The sequence below is a fragment of the Ambystoma mexicanum genome, chromosome 1q (assembly GCF_040938575.1).
Source record: "Ambystoma mexicanum isolate Mex_15411 chromosome 1q, UKY_AmexF1_1, whole genome shotgun sequence".
In the NCBI taxonomy this organism is placed as follows: Eukaryota; Metazoa; Chordata; class Amphibia; order Caudata; family Ambystomatidae; genus Ambystoma; species Ambystoma mexicanum.
In genome coordinates, this window is record NC_090922.1 from 1,105,610,549 (window position 1) to 1,105,631,267 (window position 20,719).

General features: G+C 49.4%; 1 protein-coding gene across 7 annotated transcripts in view; it reads right to left on the reverse strand.

The window, feature by feature from the left end:
* The window catches only part of DIPK1A (divergent protein kinase domain 1A), an 844,817-nt gene that overhangs the window by 245,100 nt on the left and 578,998 nt on the right, over nucleotides 1-20,719 (reverse strand). The window lies entirely within an intron of this gene.

Here is a 20,719-nt window from a genome sequence, read left to right on the forward strand (position 1 = left end):
CTTTCCACTCTAGTTAGATCAAGTACCAATGGGGGATCTACAGAAGGCTTCCAAATCATTCCCCATAGAACTCAATCCAGTTTAGTTTGGATATTGAGTTTGATTGACAGATAGCATAATTGGGGTCCTTCCCATTTACCAAATACCAAAATGCACTCCCATCGGCAGCAATTAGTGTCCCAAGCATCGTTTCTGCATCACTCTGAAGCATTTCAAATTTAATTGATTTGCAGTAGTTTTTATATGATTGTTTGAGCTTCCCAATTAACTTCCTATTGGTGACCTCATTATGGTCAGCACACTGAATCTGTTTCACTGATCTCCTCAAGTTCTTTTTTGCGAGCGCTAGGTTAGCATTATAACAATGGACATGCCTAACCTGACGATGGCTTTTGGCTCCACATCTCGGGCCCAACTTGCCAATCATCTGTCCAACAAATGATTGGAACACAAATACATTAAAGCTGGTAAATTTCCACTCATAGGTCGAACAATTCAATGCATGCTGTATGTTGGAATTCAAGCGACAAAAATTCAAATCAGTCCATCCGATAGCATTGCCCCCCTACGTTAGCCATCAGTTGGAGCTTTTGCCGACATTTCCTGATGTTTGGAACCCAATCAAACTGTGCAGTAAGGATAGAATGGTCACTCCAATCGTTCTTAAACATGTGAAATGCCTGGCAACGGTTCATCAAAAAGGTGTCGACAAAAATATAATCAATTAAGGATGAACTATCCCCTCTGTGCCATGTATGCCATTCACTGCTATTACGCGAGTCAGAGGTTTTTCCCACCAAAGGGAATAGCCCCCTACTACCCAGACCTACACTCCACTTCTGTACCACAAGTATTTTTACTGAATTACCCATGTGGATCTCTACTGGTTCCCACAATTGGTGGGAATAGTCACAGCCTGCATTCAGATCACCCATAACTGTAGCCTTTCGCGCCAGATATGTTTCCATCCACTCATCTACCACCCGACAAATCCCATCCACAAACGGATCAACTAGTTCAATTCCCTTATGACAATAGATATTAAGCATTAGGAGGTTAATCGATCCATCTACAGACCTACAGTCAACCCCCAAGGCACCAAAAGGCAGGCCCGCAATTGCAACCCCACTGAGGCCCAAAGAAATATCTACTGCAGACAGGAGACCACCTGAGGGTCTCCTCCCCCACCCCCACCATCCCTTGCAGGCTGAATGAACACACTGTATTCATCAAGACTGGGGGCTGATGTTAACCAGGGCTCCTGCAGACAGATACAATAGCCATTCTCAACACATTCATGCACAGAGTATTAGAGAAAAGATCGGCATTGCCTCGGGTGTTCCAGGATTTTAAACATAACGGTACACTCTTCCAAACAGTAAAATGTCCTTATGGAACCAATTTTTGCCATAGGGAAGAGATGATTGATGCCCAGTCCTTATCAGTCAATCCCCCCACTCTGGGCTAACTTGTCAGATATAGCTATAGCCTTAGATTGATTATCAGTAGTGAGAGTCAACCTTTTTAGCTGCATCCCAATACCCGGCTCATTGATCTGTAAGATTTCGAAACCCAATCGTGCTAACGCTTCACTTTGGGTAAGTATCAGTTCACTTACCAGGGGGGAGGACAGATGAACAAGTTACTTTCTTACCTGGTAACTTTCTTTCGACGGGATGTTCCTCCGATGTATTCCTTATCTTTGATATACGTTTCCAGCTTGCTGGCCTCGGAAATTTTTTCTCTGTAGAGGGCGCTGCGCGTCGACGTCCGTCGAGTCGATGTCCCTCGACAGCCACCGTATCGGCGCCGACGTCACCATTCCCATAAATAGACACGCGCTGCGTCCGTTCCTCAGTTCCGTTTTGTAGTGTAAGAAAGACATGCCTGAATTGGTTAGTAACCTTGAAGGGGCGAAAGCTGCAACCACAAGGGAAGTTATCACTGCGGGGATGGATGGGAAGGGCGATAAGGAATACGTCAGAGGAACATCCCGTCGAAAGAACGTTACCAGGTAAGAAAGTAACTTGTTCTTCGAAGGGATTGTGTCCACCGACGTATTCCTGATCTTTGATAGACTCGCATAGCAGTAGTATGTAATTGGAGGAGGGAGTGATAGTGTTATATATCCCTTTAGGGATGGACCGAGTGTAATATGGCTTTGCCAAATCTGGTCTCTTGAGCAGTGGAGGAATCCAGGTTGTAAAATTTTGTGAATGTATGTGCGGACGACCATGTGGCAGCCGCACATATGTCCCGGACCGGTACCCCTCTCTGGAGAGCCGAAGAAGCTGCGATACCCCTGGTTGAATGAGCCCTGAGGTTTTGGGGTGGCTCTTTCCCTGCTAGTCTATAACATTCCAGGATGGCCAAGATAATTCACCTGTAGATGGTTTGTTTTGTTATGGGTAGTCCCAACTTGTGACCTGAGTATCCTACAAACAGCTGGTCTGCTTGCCTGATTCTAGCCATTCTGCTGATGTAAAAGCTGAGAGCTCGCCTAGGGTCCAGCCTGTTTAGCCTTTTCTCCTCTTTCCCCGGATGGGGAGGAGGGTAGAATGAAGGCAAGGTGATTTTCTGAGTAATACGGAATTCAGAAACTACCTTTGGGAGAAAATTAGGCTTCACCTGGAGGACAACCTTGTCCTTGTGGAAGATTGTATGAGGGGGTTTACAGGAGAGAGCTTGAAGCTCACTCACCCTTCTAGCCGATGTTAGTGCTAGAAGTAGGACAGTTTTAAGTGTGAGAAATCATAATGCGCAAGAGTGAAGTGGCTCGAATGGAGTGCCCATTAAGAACTTTAAGACTAAATTTAAGTCCCATAATGGAACCTGGAATGGTTTTGGAGGGTAAACATTAGTCAGACCCTTGAGAAATTGTACCACTAGAGGAATTTTGAAATACGATGGTTCCTCCGCAGTGCGCATGAAGATAGAAAGCGCTGTGAGATAGCCTTTTACAGTGCCAACTTGAAGGCCTGAGTTTGCCAAGTAGAGTAGAAACGATAGCACCGTTGGTGTACCGCATGAAAAAGGGTCGATATTCTCTTCCTTACACCAGCTGCAAAACATGTTCCAACGGCAGCGGTATAAAGACTTTGTTGCTGGTCTTCTGGCCAAAAGCAACACCTCCATGACGTCATCAGGGAGATCCCAATCCTTGTACCTCAACCTTTCAGAAGCCAAGCGTGAAGGTTGAGGGTTCCGATGTCTGGATGGAGAACCTGACCTCCCTTCTGCGAGAGAAGATTCTCTTTGAGTGGAAGACAGATTGGAGGTCAGATGGATATATCTAGAAGGTCCGGGTACCACGTTCTCCTGGCCCAGTCCGGGGCAATTAGGATCATGGTTTTCCGGAATCTTCTCAACCTCCTGATCATTTGAGGAATAACAGGGACTGGTGGAAACGCGTAGAGGAGTGGAAACTCCCAGTCCACTACGAACGCGTCTCTCAGGGCTTCTCCCGGGGGAAATTCCCTTGAACAGAACAGATTGCACTTCCTGTTGGTGCTTGTGGCGAACAGATCCACCTGAGGGGTTCCCCAAAGGGCGAAGATCTCTTGAAGGACTTCCTGAGCTAGCTCCCATTCGTGGGAGACTGTGCTCTGCCTGCTCAGAGCATCCGCTGTCAAATTCTTCTCTCTGGCTAGATGGACTGCCGATAGAGAGATTCCTTCCCGAATTGCCCAAAACCAAAAGCTGCATTGCCTCTCTGCACAGTGGTAGTGAACCTACGCCTCCTCTTTTGTTGAGGTAGTGCATGGCCACCGTGTTGTCCGTCATTATCAGGACATTTCTCCCCTGTACTGATGGCAGGAAAGCTTTCAGCGCTAGTCTGATCGCTCTCAGCTCTATTAGGTTGATATGTAGTCTGGACTCTGATGGAGACCAACGACCACTGATGGTCAAGTCGTTGGCATGGGCTCTCCACCCTGTGAGCGAGGCGTCTGTGACTACTGTTATCTCTGGCCATGGATGCCAAAACAGTTCTCCTTTCAAGATGTTCTCTGAATAGGCCCACCACTGAAGGTCGTGGGCTACCTTGTCCGGAATCCAGAGGAGGTCTGACATTCTCTCTGAGAATTGTGACCACTGACTTCTCAGTGCCCACTGAAGATCTCATTCTCAGGCGAGCCTCTGGCACAAGGAAGATGCAGGATGCCATGAGGCCTAGCAACCTCAAAAAGTCGAAGGCTGGAAGACGTTGGGCATTTTGAAACTTGGTGACCATCTGTAGAATATCTTGAGCCCTCACCTCTGGTGGCGAGGCTTTTCCCAGGGAAGTGTCCAGGACCGCTCCAATGAACTGAAGTCTCTGAGATGGTATCATCTGTGACTTCTTTAATTTGGGTCCGGGCCTGTTCCGAAGATACGGCCCTGATCAGCCAATCGTCCAGGTAGGGATAGACGTGGATCCCTTCCCTCAGACTCGCCGCCACTACCGACATCAGCTTGGTGAAGACCCTCAGGGCGGAGGTCAGCCCAAATGGCATAACTCGAAATTTATAATGAGAGTTGCCAATTGCGAACCTCAGGTATTTCCTGTGCTTGAGATGGATTGGCACATGGAAATAAGCATCCTGAAGGTCCAGAGATACCAGCCATTCCTGGAGCTGGAGGGCCTGAAGGATCTGAGAGAGAGTTACCATCTTGAACTTGTCCTTCCTGAGGAACTTGTTCAATTCTCATAAGTCCAGGATGGGTCTCAGTCCTCCGTCCGTCCTTCTTCGGTATGAGGAAGTAGGGGGAGTACTAGCCCTTGTTCCTGTCTGCTACAGGTACCGGTTCTCTGGCACCTTTCTCTAGCAGGTCCATAATTTCCTGCAAGAGGAGCGGATCTGGAACTTTCCGCGAGCTGTTCCCCGGTGGATGACTCTGAGGGATGTGTAGAAAGGGTAGGCAGTAACCTTGGGCAACTGTCTCCAACGCCCAAGCATCTGATGTTATAGCCTGCCATTCCGTCAGATGGTGGGTTAACCTGCCCCCTACAGGTGTGTTGTGTGCAAAGGCCTCAGAGTGGTTTGGGGGCGGCTGATGCAGATGCCGAGGGTAAAGGGGCACCTACTGCGGCTGCGGTCTTAGTACCTTTGACCCGTCCAGCTCGGGCGGATCTTCTTTGGCCCCTTTGAGCCGGCTGTCCTCTGCCTTTTCTGAATGCGGAATAATAGCGAAAGGACTTTCCTCTCCCAGAGGTTCCTGAGGGGCGAAAAGGAGTTTGGCGGATAGCAGCTCCTAAGGATTTTGCTGCTGCTTTAGAAGTCTGTAACTTTTCCAGACTGTCATCAGCCTTTTTTCCGAATAACGAAGAGCCGTCAAAGGGCATATTCAAAAGTCTGGCCTGTACATCTGGAGCAAAGTCCGACTTTCGCAACCACGCATGCCTGCGGATTGTTGTACTAGCCGCCGCGGAAGCGATGCCAGTTTGAAGAGACTCGCACATGGCATCTTTGCCATCTTGAATGATGTTAAGGAAGGCTTCCTTCTCCTCTCCATCGGGTATGCAGTCAGCCGCTGATGAAGGACACTTCCATAATGTGTGACTGAACCTGGCGAGCGTACAGGTGGCGTTGATGGACTTCAACGCCATACTACAAGGCAGAGAAGACTCTTTGCCATAGAGTCATACCTCTTGTCATCCCTGTCCTGTGGGACAGTAGGGTAAGCAGTCCTACTGCTGGATGAAGTTGCCGCTTGAACCACCAGGCTCTCTGGGGTCGGGTGTTTTGACAGGTATTGAGGGTCAGCAGCCGCTACCCTATACTTTGTCGACAGTCTTTTATTGACTGCTGCGATGACCTCGGGAGTCTCCCAATTGGAAGCAATTTTTCTTTGTAGAGCTGCATGGAAGGGGACCACCGGGTCCTCCTGTGGGCCTTTGTCCAATATATCCGTTAGTTCATCCTGTTGGAAACAGGTGAAGGCGCAGACCAACCCATAAACTCAATTATTCTTGCCATCAGGGTACTATATGGTGTTTCTGCATGTTCCCCTGGGTCTGGCTTTACAAATTCCACTTCTGGGGAAGTGTCAAGTCCGCTGGCCTCATGAAGTGAGTCCTGTAGTTCCTTCAGCCTCCTTTCTTCAGAGGAGAAATCCTCTGCAGCAGGCAGTGAGGATCTCTGTAAACCAAAAGTTTCTTGGTCAGAGTCTTCTCTTTCTTCATAAATTGAAGAAAGACCAGGGTATTCTCTCTGAAATGGAGTAAAGCCCATCTCTAGGGCTGAAGGAGCCAAACTTGTTATTGGACGAGAAAATGTCGACGTCGTCGATGCCGATGTAACCGGCCTTGAAGGCGCTGAAAATGGCGTCGAAAAAGCTGGAAGGGGCCTCGAAGAATTCGAGAGGATCGGGATCCTACTCGAGGGCATCGCTGACGGTCTCTGCGTTGTGCCGGAGGCCCTTGCAAACACCGTTGGCTGTGGAGCCTTGGTCCTCTCTTTCATCGGCGTCGACGATGGCGTCGAGTCGATCGACCGATGCGTCGAGGAACCCTTCGACAACGGCATCGATGGCGCCGACCCGTGCGTCGAGGGAATCTTTGACGACGGCGAAGGAACCCTCGACGACGGCGTCGAAGACGGTGCCTTCTTACCCGATGGCTCATGGCGCTCTCGGGTGGGATGTTTCGCCGGGTGCTGCGACTCGTGGCGTTTTGATTTTTTGGGTTTTTCACCCGGGGTATCACCCTCAGCTGTCTTCGAGGGGGTCCAAGCTGCGTTCTCGAAGACGCTTAACATTTTCTTTCTGAATTCCTCCCACTCGGTTTGAGAACTGTGTTTGGTGGGACAGGAAACTCTTTCTGGGGACACCGAAGACGACGAGGAATGGGACCTTCAACATCTCTTTTTTGAGTGTCTAGATCTCGACGAATGGTGGGAGCTGCTGCGAGATCTAGAATGGGAGTGTTTTCGACGGCGAGGAGACGAATGCCTCGACCCGGCCAACAAAACCTTCGAGGAGGTTTTGGCTGACTTACCTCTCTCGAGCTTCCCCTTTCGCTCCTTCAGGGCTTTCGCCGTCATGGACTTACAGACCTCACACTCCGAACAATGGTGCTCGAACCCCAAGCACCATAAACAGACCCTGTGTGGATCCGTTATTGAAATTTTTTTACCGCAGTCTCGACATTTCTTGAAGCCGGATCACGGCGTCGTCGGTTCTGATGAAGAAGCCATCGAGAACGATAAGGAATATTCATCGAATTAGATTTAGACAAACTGACTGAACTGAGCAACGATGTTCCGAGGCCCCACGAAGCGCAGAAAAACGGAACTGAGCAACGGACGCAGCGCGTGTCTATTTATGGGCATGGTGATGTCGGCGCCGATACGGTGGTCGTCGAGGGACATCGACTCGGGGGACGTCGACGCGCAGCGCCCTCTACAGAGAAAAAATTTCCGAGGCCAGCAAGCTGGAAACCTATAACAAAGATAAGTTATACGTCGGAGGACACAATCCCTTCGAAATATAGTGCTAGTACTCAAATCATCTTTCACTGGAAAAGAAACGCTCCCAATATCTGCCGATGACACTAGGGCCAAACTTGGTATGGCAGCAAAAATGGCTAAGATATTAGGCCGATTTATACAAATCTGGTAGTCTGATCCCAAAGTACAGTGAATTTTGATTTGGTGCATTTTGCGACCGGAACCCATCGCAGTTAGCCGTGAGTCAGCTGTCCCCTTAAGGGCATCAGAATAGGAACATCTACTCAGTGGTGCACCTTCAGGTCCACGTGGTCCAGCGTTATTAAAAACTTGTGCCTTAGTGTACTCTGCTGCAAACGGAACTCGTGGGGTAGTGAAAACGCTGCAGCAGATCCTTCATCCCAGCTGATACTCGGGGATAATTGGATTCAGGGGGGAGGTCGGCCACCTCTTCAAGGAATGTAGATTTACCCATTGCAGAGACAACCTCCACCCGATCCAAATTCAATGTAGGATTAAGACCATGGGGTAAAGGTTGAGGTTCAGAGATGCCACCTTTATCCCTAATTGGAAAAAGAGGACCATTTACACCTCGTAAACCCTCCATACTTAGCCTATCCGAATTCACACAAGGTCTTTCTGTTTTGCATGCAGACCCAATATTTCCTGCCACATTCTTAGCCGGCGTCAGCACAGAGGTCAACACTGAAGACTGGAGTTGATGGCGAAATGGGACGAGTCTGAATGCCCCCTCCCTGCTCACCCCATATCATAGGAGGAAAAGGGATAGAGAAAGGGGTAACCGGAAAACCATTTGCCTCCATACCATAACTCATATCGGGGACAAGCCTACCCTCGGAAAAATCAGCACTCTTTACCACTGGTTCAATAGTAGGAGTTGGAGGGATAGGAACACAATCCTGTCTACCACAGGCAACTGGTACAGTGTCAGTTCATATCTGAGCATTTAGCAAAGGTTATGATTTAGGAATCACATTTTCCGGTACAGTAGACAGTCTAGAGCGGAATAGGGTACAGTGAGCCATTCTATGAGATAGAATTCTATTTTTCCTAGCACCCATTCTACACTTCAACAATTTACCTTTCAATACAGTGGTGGTTTTTTAATAGTGGGTAAATCGCTTGAACTTTAAGTGGGCCCCCTTCTCCTTCTATGACCGCTGTTGCAGCTTCACCCACAGTAGGTTGATCATTAGTGAGGTCAATGGTAGTAGCAGCAATACCAGAACCTGATGAACAATTGGCGGGTTAATCCCACTCAAGTCAATAATCGATTCCTGGGTAGTCGGCTGATCATTCAAGCATAGGTCATCGGAAATTTCAATAACAGGCAATGGGTCATTATCCAAATTTGCCATCAACTGTTGTACATTCCGCAATACCACCTCCTCCCTCAACCCAAAGTGGCCAAAGCAAACCTCAGACCCAATCTCTTCAAGTTTATGACTAACATCGGCCAAAGCAGCATTATTGGATTTCAGTTCAGCCCAAATGTTATCGTATAGGGCAACAAAGGAACTTAACACCATATTTAAGGCCGATACAGTGGGGTGGGACAGGCGAATACACGCGTCCACTTCCCTCAAAGTATGGTGTAACACTGACGAACCATCCTGTCCTCCTGCGTCGTCTCTTACTTGGGAGGGTGGCTGTAAGTCTTCGTGATAGTGCCGAGATGTGTCTTCATTTATCATGTCAACCAAAGGAGTTGGAGAGTCAAAAGTGGGTGCATCACATGGATTGGGGGGCTGATGTTTAGAGAATTCTAAATTCAAAGCCTCCAGTTCGCCTTCAGCTTGGTCAGCAAGTTCAATTATACTGATGTCCGTCAGATCTTTAAGCCCCCCAAAGTTAGGCTGTGAGGCCATCACCGAATGATCAAGCATTGCTGTACCTTTCAATGCTTGCAAAGATTTGATCTCTGTGCTGGTCGTAGCTGGTTTAACAAAATAATGATCCATAACCCTTTGACCAGAGAGAGGTCTCCAGGGCAAGGTTAATTTGGGTGTCCGAGATATCAAAGAATTAGTAAATGCACCTGGCTCGCCTTCTTCTGTGGATTCACTTGGGGTGTGATGGTTGCAATTGTAATGCTTTCCACCCTGGCCTCCGCCCCCTTCTCCCCATTACAGACGTCACCACTGGTTCTAGGGTGGGGAGATGGATTCACTGGCGTGAGGGCCGATTTAATACCAACGTTTTGGAATCCACAGCTCTTGCCTCATCATCTGTAACAAATGTAGGCCCTGTTTCGGGGGGGGAAGAGATATGTTCATCAAGGAAGATGGGCTACGCATATTAGATGTCAATGTTTTGGGGCCACCCAACTGAGGTCCCCTTACTCAGCTGGATGCCACCCTGTGCTCCTGGGCAGGAGTTGACATGCCGGCCCCGCTCCGTAGGCCTGATCTCATAGGGATTACTGATATAACCGGCAGCCCGGCAGTTTAGAGTACCGCCACTCCAATAACAATCCTCCTGTGTCCTTTTACCGTTGGGATCAAAGGAACTAGTTCCCACAGTCTCCTGACACGGATCAGGTATGCTGCCTCTTACTGCCGCGTGGTTTGTGCTGGAAGTTGAAGTTGCCTTTCAGTATGTCAACGCTCTGAAACTTTCAACCCTCAATTTATTTGATTATTTACACTTGCAGTAAGCCAGGGTCAAAGGCCTTCGCCTGCAGTCCCCCAGCTACACCTGCTGTGATCGTGAAGGGTTTAGTGCTTCGATATGCGGGTACTAAGATAATGCCTTTGCATGCACTTACTCGGCATGGAATTCGACTAGGGTTTCTGACCCTGAGCACAGTGTGTGATCCTCAAAGTGTTCTTGTTGCTAAATTCTGTTCTCACAGGTAGTATGTGTGTGGAAGTATAGTGCAGCGGTAGTCAAGTCGCAATGTCTATTAGATTGCGCTTTGAATTGGGAGGGGCTCTCAAGTTAGACAGGTTAGGCGTAGATTCCGTAACCATTTACCAATTCACCAATGTATATTCTTACCCGCTTTTGCTGATCGCCAACTCGCCAAACAGCAAAACAGCAGACTAGCCCTTTCGACGCAGGGCTTATGACGCAAGGGCACTTGAGAAGTCCTTTTATGCACAGCTGATCTGATACTCGCAGTGAAAGAGTTAAAGGGGCACGGTCTCTTTCTCCTTTTAAACGTCCGTAGTCAGAGTGCAAAATAAATAAACAGATCTCCTTTTGCTATTAGGAACCAGCAGCAGTTATCCTCACGAGAAACACAGCAAAACAGCAGACTAACCCTTTCGATGCAGGACTTGGTCCACTATAAAACCATATATATCTTATGCCTCCAAGATAGGCCAGTGGCCTAGAGATCTAGAAGACTCACTCTCACTAACGCTAGAGTAGGAGTGTTCAAAAACAGTTTTTAGGGTGCCAAAATGATCAGTTTTGTCTTAGTCCCAGGCCAGTATTTATCACTAGCCGATGCCAAAATCTTGAAGCACCCCAATAACTCCAATACCTGTACTGTAATGACAGTGGGGGTTCCAAGTCCAGAAAATAATATGCTTTCCGTAAAGACACATTGAGCAAGTAAAACTGAGAACACATTTAAATCATTTAAATAAGGGGGCGTGGCTTGGAGCCGACGCGATGCAGTCGCTCCTCTAAAGCTGCTCGTGGACTGCCCGCTGCTATAGCTAAAATTATGCAGTTCCTGTTGCCTACACGATCCATCGACGCCAGCTATGTGGATCGGAACCGATGGGCCACTAGCAGCTCAAAGATTAAAGCCGGGAGAGGGAGCACTATGTCCGTACTCATCGCTTGAATTCCGGTCCCCCCTCCTCTGCCGCTCGGAGAATCCAAGATGGCGGGCGTACGTATGATGGTGTGCGCAGTCAGGAGCTGGAGGCGATCCTCCCCGTAGCGCTCGAGCCAGAGGGGACGGACGAGCATCCGGATGTCCAGACAAATGGGGACTGTGCCCATCGGCTGGTGAGGGCGGCCCAGGTCGTCCCCCCCTGGAACCGGCGAGGATTCCTGCATGCACTGGCTTCGTTTGTGCACCCTTTCCCTCTTCCTCCTGGGGCGCCCCGGCCCACACTGCTTTACAGCTTCACATCCAGCGGACGAAGATCCTCCTGGGTGTCCGGTGGAGTCTACCTTCCAGCCTATGGACATATGCAATGACCCTTGAAGCGACTCGATTTCCTGGAATGGAGATGGGAGACCCTCCCCCCAACGGTTGGCGGTGGGAGCCCTCAGCAGAAGCCCCTTGAGAGACTTAAGGTAGGCCTAGCCCGCATGCTCTTCTCCCTGAGCCCTTCCTGGGGCGCCCCGGCCCACGACCCTGCTGCACGCGGATAAGGCACACATCCCGCACGGGCAGCGCTTCTTAGCCGCTGGAGGCCCAAGAGCAGTTCCCTTAGCTACTCTTCTTCACTGCTACAGTGCTCCTGGCGGCCATTGCCCCGCCGCTGACAATCAGCACGATGGCCAAGCAACAAAAGACCACCAAGTCTTCGGACATAGCGTCTCTGCTGACCGCTTCCAACAAAGCTAGAAAACAAGATTCCGGCCCTTCTGCCTCACGGGATTCCCTAGATAACAAGGGACCTTTGGCGACCAAAGAAGATATACGTGAATTCATGGCAGATATCAAATCAGAATTCCTCTCTTGTATGGCAGAACTCACAACTAAACTGGAAAGCACAGATAAAAAAGTCTCGGAGGTTGAACAAAGAGTGGGAGTTGTTGAGGATCATATCCAAGATCATGCCTCCGCACTAACGGAGGTCCAGCACTCAATCGGACTATTGCAGGACAAGTACGACATTTTGTAATACAAGCAAGAGGACCTCGAAAATAGGGCCCGACGCAACAACCTCCGTATTCGGGGGGTTCCCACTTCGATCCCAGACAAGGGGTTAGCTGAATACGTGGGCCTCTTTTTCCAATCTCTCCTCCCTGACCTCGAAGATTCACAGCTTCTCCTAGATCGCACCCACAGGCTGAATCCCCGGCGTGGAGTGGAATCGGATGGCTCCCCCGACGTCATTACTAGGGTGCACTTCTTTACCACGAAGGAAGCCATCTCGGCAATAAGCGGCTCCAAAGACGAAATTACTTTCCCAGGGTCTTCCCTCCAGATCTTCCAGGACCTTTCTCCGCTTACTCTTCAAAAGAGGCGAGCCCTTCGCCCCCTAACCACTTTTCTTCAGGCTCAAAAAATCCGCTACAGATGGCTCTTTCCCACAGCTTTGCATTTTTCCTACAGGGGCTCACTCAGGAAAATTAGCCACCTGGAAGATGCTACCGACATCCTGCGCCCAGATGCTTCCAAACCCACGTCTTTCCTGCCCTCCGAAGCAACAGCTAACTCAAACCTGGTAGCTTCCCCTAGTCTCACACAAGATTCTTGGTCGAAGGTTCCCAGATTTCGGAAGAGGAAATAGCCAGAGTCGACCCCAGGATGGAGCTTCCACTTCGATTCTGGCTCGAAGTCCGACACCATGATCCGATCAGCACCCTCAGGATCACAGATAAGCTTCATCCTTAAAGCAGCGGGCGTTACTCCACGGTCCATGCCCGGTTCCAAGGCACAGTCCATCTATGAGTCCTTGGAACAAACCACTAAGATTTCCCGTAAGGTTAGCCATGTTGGCTACACACTGTTCTACGACCCCGTTGGCCAAGGGAGGCATTAGACCCGCAAAAGGTCAGCCCCCCTCTGTTAAAACTTGGCCCTCCCGTTGGCGGTCTGAGAAAAAACCCCACAGGCAGGTTGGGGAATGGCCACGCACTCTGTGACATGACGGCTGATCCCACTACATCTTTCCCTCTCCCCCAGGACTCATCAATCTCCCCGGAACTGTCCCCAGAACATCGAACTCTGAGGTTCATCTCCCTGAATGTTATGGGACTAAATTCACCCGCCAAATGGAAGTCCATCCTACAGAAGCTTCAGAATGATGATGTGCAGCAGTGGCTATGCTACAAGAAACACATTTGCTGCCTGCGGACCATAGCCGCCTACGCTCCCGAGACTTTCCGAAGCAACTTCTCACATCTGGAAACTCCAAGAAGGGTGGCACAGCTATCCTATTTGGGAGGGGACTGAACCCTCAAATTCTGGACTCTATAAGCTGCCCGGGGGGGCAGTATATGGCGGTGAAATGCCTACTACTAGGACAACTCTATTCTATAATTTCTGTATACGCACCCAACTCTGGCCAGGCGCTGTTCTATGAATCCCTGAGTACAACTCTCTCTCTGTTTGTGGAAGGCCAGATTGTGATTGGAGGGGACTTCAACGGGGTCCCGGACCCCACGAAAGACAAGCCACACCCACCCAGTGCCGGAGAACTCACCATAGCCCTGGCTCTCTTACAACTATTTAGAACTTTGGGGGTGGTGGATTCTTGGAGAGTACTCCACCCACCCAAAAGAGATTTTTCTTTTTATTCTTATGTCCACAGAACCTTTTCCAGGATAGACCTTCTCCTAGTTTCTCCACAAATCTTCACGTTCAACAACAACGTGGAAATTGGCTCCAGAATCTTGTCTGATCACGCTCCGGTGACCCTGGAAATCCGAGTGCAGGAACCAGCTAACCCCCAACAGCGCAGATGGACTCTATATGATCCGATCCTCAATGAGATGCCACTCAGAGATGTGATCGCAACCACGATCACCAACTTCTTTAAGGAGAACCCCAGCAAGGACACCTCTACCGCCAACACTTGGGACACAATGAAGGCAGTAGTGCGGGGGGAACTGATTGCGCAAGGAGCGGCCTACCATAGACACAAACATCAAACTCGCCAAGGCCTTGAAGAAGACCTCAGGAATGCAGAAAAGACCCATAAGGAGAAGGGCTTGACCCCTAAAACTCGGCGGGCCATCCGGATAGCACAAAGAAAGATTGAGGCCCACTATGCCGAACACTGCCCACCAAATGGCAAAAGCAAAACAGTTTAATTATGCTAAAAATAACAAAGCAAATAAGCTATTAGTGACCAAACTTGCCAAGGGGAAGAGGAACAATACAATTGTGGGCCTACGGGACCCACGAGGCAAGGTCTATTACGCTGACCAGGACAAGCTGCAGCTCGCCACGACCCACCTGAATCAGGTGATGACCCTGCCAGTACAGGACATGGAGGAACAGAAGGAATACCTACGGGGTGCAGCGCTTCCCCGGCTAAAAAGAACAGCCTGTGACTCCCTGGAGGCGTCGATTACTGACAAAGAAGTGGACGAGGCAATAAAAGCTCTTAAATCCCGAGCCCCTGGGCCTGACGGGTATACAACCAGGTTTTACAAAATCTTCACACCCCAACTATTAGCACCTTTGGTACAGTTGTTTAACTCGTTCAGGACCTCAGGCACTATAACCCCGTCCATGCAGGAGTCAATTACGGTCTTATTACCTAAACCTGGAGGCGATCCGAAAAACCCTGCATCATATAGACCCATTGTCCTGCTCAACATAGATGCTAATATTTACTCTAAAATCCTGGCATCACGTTTGTCTCAGTTCCTGCCGGAGATAATCAGTGCGGAGCAGAGTGGCTTCCTCAGACACCGTTCCACGGCTGACAACATTCGAAGAGCCTTGGATCTGGTGGAACTTGCCTCCCGGGACTCCCGGGAACTGGTGCTTCTGGCCCTGGACGCGACCAAGGCGTTCGACAAGGTGGATTGGACTTTCATGAGGCTCACCCTTGAGGCGTTTGGATTTGGCCCGGAGTTCTGCACTATGACGCTGGCAAATTATAAAGCTCCCAAAACCCTTCTCAGAGTTAATGGCACCCTCTCCTCCCCTATCAACTTAACTTGCGGAACCTGGCAGGGATGCTCGCTATCGCCACTTCTTTTCGCTCTAATTATGGAGCCATTTGCCCAGCGGATCAGGTTGAACCCTGCAGTCGAAGGCTTTCAATCAGGCCTCGCACACCACAAGCTGGCCCTCTATGCAGACGATGTCCTCCTGACCATCATAAAACCCTGCTCCTCCCTCCCTCAAGCCTTGGCTGAGATAACGAGCTATGGCAGGGTCACAGGCTTCACAGTCAACTACCGGAAATCAGTCGCCATGGGAGTAGGTGTGACCTGAGAAGATAGAGAAGCCCTAGTCCCGATGTCCCCAATACAATGGACGACCAAAGGATTTAGCTATTTGGGAGTTCAGATCCCGGCCAACCCAAGCGAGACCTATCGGGCTAATTTCCCCCATTATTTACAACCTTGGAGGCAGATTTCAGACGCTGGGCGGCCCAAGAGATATCGCTGATGGGCCGTATTACAGCTTGTAAGATGAACTTAATACAGAGATTCCTGTATGCGTGCTCCACGCTACCGGTGCCAGTCCCGGCGCCAACCCTTCAGTGCCTACAGAAGAAAATGCTGCAGTTTATCTGGAGGGGGAAAAAGCCCAGGATCCCTAAATCCACGATGCTGGGCAACGCAAAACTGGGGGGCCTCGGGGTCCCTGACCTGCAGAAATATCAAATGGCGGCTCAACTGTCCTGTATCCAGTCATGGCAAGTCCTCACCAACTGCCCTAGATGGGTGGACCTCGAACAAGCGCAGCTACCCCTCCCGCTACGCTTTCTCTCACATGTCCCCCCCCCCCTCCGGTGCCGCGACAGTGGCAGAACCTTCTGGCATCCACCAAACACTCCGTTTCGGTGTGGGACAAGGCGCTGAAACAGAAAAGATCCCGAAGGGGCTTAGCCCTCTCTCCCCAGTGTTTATGAACCCAACCTTTTCTTCTGGTCTGTCTACCCGGAATTTGAAGGCCTGGATTGCAGGAGGCCTAGAGACACTGGGTCAACTTTTTGAAGGGGGTCAACCCTGCACCTTTGAGCACTGCAAATAACTCTTTAGGATCCAGGAACAAGATAGATTCACATACACCCAGCTACTCCACTGGTGCACCCACCCACAGACTCGCCAGGCGGTGACTCGTCCCCCCCACGGCTATCGAACAGACCCTTAATGAGCTCCCGTCCCGAGGAAGAATCTCCTCTCTATAAAAGCGCCTCCAAACAGATTTCCTAACCTCCAAGACCCGGTATATGGCCCTATGGGAGGCGGACCTGGGCCATCCGATTGAAGACCAACAGTGGGTTGACATCTGGTCCCGGGCTCACACCTCCTCATCATGCATCACAAATAGGGAGTGCGCCTACAAGATCCTCCTCCGGTGGTACTACCCTCCCTTGAGACTTCACCACATGAACTCCACACTCAACCTTCAATGCTGGAGGGAATGCGGCCGAATAGGCTCCTTCTTGCACATATGGTGGTCCTGCCCCAAGGCTCAAGCATTTTGGAAACAATGCCTAGCGACAATAGCGGACATCACTCAGGTGCGACTGGCCCTGCCCCCCAAACCTATCCTCCTTGGAGCTTCGATCCCCGGGATCTACCCAAGGTCTGGTCCCAAGGCCAAACTACTATTGCAATGCCTACTGGCGGGCAGGAACGCGATAGCTCGCACCTGGAAAACGACGGAAGGCCCTCTCATGCCTTTCTGGTGGATGAAAGTTTGGGACATCCTGATCGCCGAGAAGGTGACGGCGGCCGGGGCAGGCACTTTACATCGCTTTCGCAACATCTGGGGTCTGGTATTGGACTTTGACCAAAGGTTCCCGGCCCTGACTTTCAAGCCCCAACTGGCCAGGAGAACGATTCAGGATGGAGATCCCCGACGGGGACGTGAAGACAGAACTTGAGACCGAAGGGTGGGGTGGGAGGAGCGTCAATTGATATTACTGTATGCTACATGTTGCAAGTGATTAAGCTTTGTTTTGCCATAACCTGCCTGTTTAAAATAAACACGTTTAAAAAATAAATTATTTAAATAAAACATTATGGTTATTTTGGGAGGTTCTACTCAAGGAATTTTGGTTGGCACAAGTGCCAAATGGGGTATTTGAAAGCACGTGGGAAAGTAACATTAGTAATACATGAAAGATGCACATTTCAATTTGTAGGTAAGTTTGGGAGATCTCCTGCAAAGAAAGATTCTAAAAAAGAGACTGCCATAAAGCAATTCAGCCAGTAACACTGACCAAACCTGTGATGTGGTTCTTTAACAAAGAAATCTTTAGAAAAATATTTGAATGTCATGCATTTTAGAACAAATTAGGTCAATGCAATGCATTAATAATTGGCTACCACTGGGTGGCCATATTGTGGCATTTGGGGCTCCACTTGCTATATTATAACACGTGCCAGAATGAGGATATACCTTAACCCGTGTAAATATCGGAGTTGTCAGAAGAACAAGTTAGTTACCCCTGGTAACGTTCTTTAACTGGATGTTCCTCCCACATATTCCTCATCTTTGATAAGACTCAAGGTAGTAATGTTCCGTGAACGTGTGTATAGTAGACCACGTAGTTGCATCACAAATGTTTTTGATCGGGACACCCCTTTGCAGAGCCGTAGAGGTAGCCATGCCCCTAGTGGAATGAGCCCTTAATCCTTCTGGAGGATACTTGCCCGCTAGCCTGTAGCATTCAGAAATTGCCAGAATGATCCATCTGGATAAGGTCTGTTTAGTCACAGCTTGACTCAGTTTGTGACCTGTATAGCCTATAAAAAGCTGATCATCAATACGAAGTTTGGATAATCTAGATATGTAGAAGCTTGGCGCTCTACGTGGATCCAATCTGTGTATTCTCTCCTCCTCCTTGCCAGGATGAGGTGGAGGATAGAAAGTAGGCAATACAAATTGCTGTCCTACATGAAAATCTGAAACGATTTTAGGTAAAAATGAAGGCTTAACCCTCAGAACAACCTTAATCTTGTGGAAAATAGTAAAGGGTGGCTTGGATGATATTGCCTGCAATTCACTCACTCTACAGGCTGAAATTAATGCTACCAAGAGAATGGTTTTAAATGTTAGCAACCTTAGCAGACATGAATGTAAAGGTTCAAAGGGACACACAAGACATTTTAAAACCATACTAACGTCACAACCTGGAAAGGAGAAAGGGGTTTGAGGGTGGGAGGGGGACACACATTGTTGAGTCCCTTTAGAACTTTAGAAACTGTGTCACCATTGGGATCTTGAAAAAAAGACTCCTCTGAAAAGCGCTTAAAGATGGCTAGCGCCACCAAATAGCCCTCAATTGTTCCAACCTGGACCCCATGATTGGCTAGACATAGTAGAAAAGATAATACTTCTGGTGTTTTGCATAGTAAAAAGGTCTATATTCTTGTCCTTGCACCACTGCAGAATTTGTTCCAACATCAGCGGTACAAGGACTTTGTTGCTGGCCTTTTGGCTGAAAGCAAACTCTCGATTACGTCATCTGGGAGGTCCCAATCCTTGAATCTCTGCCTCTCAGAAACCATGCGTGAAGGCTGAGTGTCTTGACCTCTGGATGGAGAGCCTGACCCTCCTCTCGCGAGAGAAGGCCCTCTCTTAGTGGAAGATGTATTGGAGGGCAGATGGACTTGTCCAGAAGGTCCGGTACCACCTCCTCCTGGCCGAATATATGGCAATTAGGATCATGCGTTTCCCGAACTTTCCTAACCTCCTGATCACAAGGATGATGGGGAGTGGAGGAAATGCATACAGGAGTGGAAATTCCCAGTCCACCACAAACACGTCCCCTAGAGCTCCTCTTGGAGGGAATTAGGGAGCAGAACAGTTGCAACTTCGGGTTGACACTGGTCGCGAACACATCCACTTGCGAGGTTTTCCAAAGGGGGACGAACTCCTGAAGGACTTAATGAGCTAGTGTTCTGCCTCCTGAGTGCATCCGCCGCTGTGTTCTCCTCTACGGCTAGGTGCACTGCCGATAGAGAGATTCCTTCTTGAATTGCCCAGTACCAGAGCTGCAATGCCTCTCTGCACAGTGGTTGTCAAGGTAGAACATGGCCAATGTGTTGTCTGTCATTATCAGGAAAAGAAATTCCCGTACAGAAGGCAGAAAGGCCTTCAGCGCATGTCCGATTGCCCTCAGCTCTAAAGGATTGATGTGTAGTTTGGACTCCGATGGAAACCAATGACCGTTGATTGTCAGATCGTTGGCGTGGGCTCCCCACCCTGTGAGTGAGGCGTCCATCACAACTGTTATCTTCGGCCATGGTTGCCAAAAAGGTTCTCCCTTCACAATGTTGTCCTCGCAGGCCCACCACATGACATCCTGTGCGACCCTGCTTGGAACCTGAAGTAGGTCTGACATGGTTCTCGAGAATTGTGACCTTTGTGTTCTGAGAGCCCATTGACGGGATCTCATTCTCAGGCGAGCCTTTGGCACCAGAAAAATGCAGGATGCCATGCGGCCGAGCAGCCTCAAAAAATGAAAGGCCAGGAGACGCTGGGCACTTTGAAATTTGCAGACCACCTGCAGAATGTCTCGAGTCCTCACCTTGGGTGACAAGCTCTTTCCCAAGGGTGTATCCAGTATAGCCCCGATGATCTGGAGCTTTTGAGAAGGTGTCATATGGGACTTCTTGTAATTGAGGGAGAAGCCCAGTCTGTGAAGAGAGTGGCAGGTGATGTTGAGATGATCCAGGACTTGTTCAGGAGAACGTGCCCTGATCCACCAATCGTCAAGGGAGAGGTAGACGTGAACTCCCCCACCCCTCTCCCGAGACACGTTGCCACCACCGCCATTAACTTGCTGAAAACCCTCAGGCGGAGGTCAGCCCGAACGGCAGAACTGAAACTGATAATGAGAACCACCAACAGCGAACCTCAGGTACTTTCTGTGCTTTAGATGTATTGGCACATGAAAGTAAGCATCCAGAAGGTCCAATGACATCCAATCCTGATGTTGGAGCGTCTGAAGGATCTGAGAAAGTGTGGCCATTATGAATTTCTCCTTCCTGAGGAACTTGTTCAAGCTTCTCAAGTCCAAGATGGGTCTCAGTCCTCTGTCCTTCTTGGGTACTAAGAAGCATGGAGAGTACCATTCCTTGTTCCTCTCCGTTACAGACACCGGTTCTATAGCAACTTTCTCTAGCAGGGTCAACATTCCCTGCACAAGGAGTGGATCTAGAACTCTCAAAGAGTTGCTTCCCGGTGGATGGTTCTGAGGTCTTTAAACAAAGTGAAGGCAGTAATCTTGGGCTATGGTTTCCAATGCCCAAGGATCCGAAGAAATGTCTCGCCATTCTTTCAGATGCTGAGACAACCTGCCTCCCACTGGTGTTTCACGACTCAAGACCTCAGAGAGGTTTTGAGGCAGCTGATGCAGTGGCTGTTGGTAAGGATGCCCATGCTTTAGTGGGCTTTGCACCCCTCTCGTCCACCACCAGGGAATCTTCTTTGT